This window comes from Orycteropus afer, unplaced genomic scaffold, assembly GCF_000298275.1.
Source record: "Orycteropus afer afer isolate SDZICR_OR568_19922 unplaced genomic scaffold, OryAfe1.0 scaffold01030, whole genome shotgun sequence".
In the NCBI taxonomy this organism is placed as follows: Eukaryota; Metazoa; Chordata; class Mammalia; order Tubulidentata; family Orycteropodidae; genus Orycteropus; species Orycteropus afer.
Window position 1 is genome coordinate 21,812 of NW_006922617.1, and position 2,240 is coordinate 24,051.

Sequence of the window (2,240 nt, forward strand, 5' to 3'; positions counted from 1 at the left end):
AACAACAGACAGGACTATGAGCTGAACACCTACACCAGGGAGATACACTCCTTAGAACAATCAACCATGGGAGATAAGAAGGGGAACATTTGTACAGGGAGAAAGCTAGGGAGGCAGGAATGCTATAGGTAAGGACACAGGGAAATAGTAAGCACAGAGAGGAAATGGGAGGAGAGCTATTACAATGTGGGCAATGTAATCAGTGTCACAAAACAAAATGTGTATGAATGAATCTACTTTGAAAAATTTCACCCAAATTACAATTAAGTTTGAAAAAAAAAAGTAAGTGGGACAAAGTCTCACTATCCTCACTTCTAAGAAGCATTCTGTCTGTACTTCTCTTAAGATCCATTTTTCTGGCAGTCCATGATATATTTATTATTCTTTGCCAATACCACAATTCAAAAGTGACAAATTTTCCTTGGTCTTCTTTTTTCATTGTCCAGCTTTTTTCATATTGTCCATATGAGGTGACTGAAAATACCATGACTTGGGTCAGGTGCACCTTAGACCTCAAAGTGTCATCTTTGCTTTTTAACACTTTCAGGATATCTTTTTGTAGCAGATTTGCCCAACGTAGTATAAAACCCTATATTAACAAAACATACCTCAGACCCTGCCACAAAAGAGTGAATCAGCACTCACATTCACCACTAAGGGCTGAGTGTCCCTTTGTGGAATTTAGGGGAAGAAGCTGGAATTACAGCATAAAAAATACTTCCCTGAAATACTGATAAATTTGTGTTCCATATTAACACAGTAAGATATTAAAATGCCCCAGTTCAACAGCAACGACAACAAATAAAACATACAAGATCATAGGAGAAGATGGCCCAATCAAAAGAAAACCAAAATCATGACCTCATATATAATAATGCTTTGGCACTCTGTTATAGGTAGAATTTAATCAGATTTCTCTCACACAATAAAAATGCATAAACACCTTGATAATCTTATGCATACCATATCTGAATTTACTGAATAGATTTAAGTTTTAGTGATGATGCCAGCATGATTTTTAACATCTCACTTGTTTGTTTTTGTTTTAATTCAAATTATACTTAAGTGGTTCATAGCTTCTCCCTGACATTATCTTATATAACACTCCTCTATTATACAACAAAAGCAAAATAATATGTAGTTTTTATTATAATTGGTAAATCAGAGGTACACGTCAGAAAAAAAAATGCTTTTGAAAATTCAGAGTCCAGTTAAATATGAAGATAGGTAGTAAATGTGAATGATAAATAATAATTTATATGTAGGGAAGTTGTTACCTCAACACTGTTCTTAAATTTTATTTGAGAGGTTTATAACCACATCTCATTGTTTGAAGCTGAATATTCTATGGCATAAATGATCTTACCAAAAGAGAGCTTTGAAATTCAGCATCATTTTTTCAGGAACTGACGTAAAACTTATATGCTCATTTCAACTTTCCTGTAAATAAACTGACATTGGAAACAAACAAACAAACAAACAAAAACCATGAAGAAGTGGTAATTTCTTCAGTGCAGTCTAGGTTAATGGGAAAAATCAAAGAGCTCCAGAAAATAATGTTAAATATGTTCAAATAAAGCAAAATACATAAAAAACAAACTAATGGATATCAGGAAACAAAATAAGAAACTCCACAAGGAGAATTAAAACATTAAAATAATAAAAAATACTGGAATTTAAGAAAATAATTGAATTAAAAAATAAAAGAAAAACATTCAACAATAGATTCAAACAGACAGAAGACAGAATAAGTGAACTAGAATGCAGGTAACTGAACTTTTAGACCTCTCCTACTTCTTAATAGCATCTAGCAAATAAAACAAAGTAAATGAATAAAAGCAAACTAGAAATATACTGACTAAAATAGCAGAGCCATGATATTTATGTATTACTAGTTATCAGTGCTAGTAACCCACAACTCGTCTGTCAATTTGTCATACTGTGGTAGCTTGCATGTTACTATGATGCTGTAAAGAGCTGCCCCCAAAGTAGAGTTGACCTTAACAATGTGGATGGAGTAAAGCTTTCAAAATCTTCATTTGCTGTTGTGGCACAACTCAAAATTAGAGGAAACAGTTGAAGACATCCATCAGTAATTGGAATGTGGAATGTATGAAGTAAGAAACTAGGAGAATTTGAAGTTGTCAAAAATGAAACGGACCACATAAATAGCAATACCCCAGTCATTAATGAGCTGAAATGGACTGATATTAGCTATTTTGAATTGGACAATCATATGA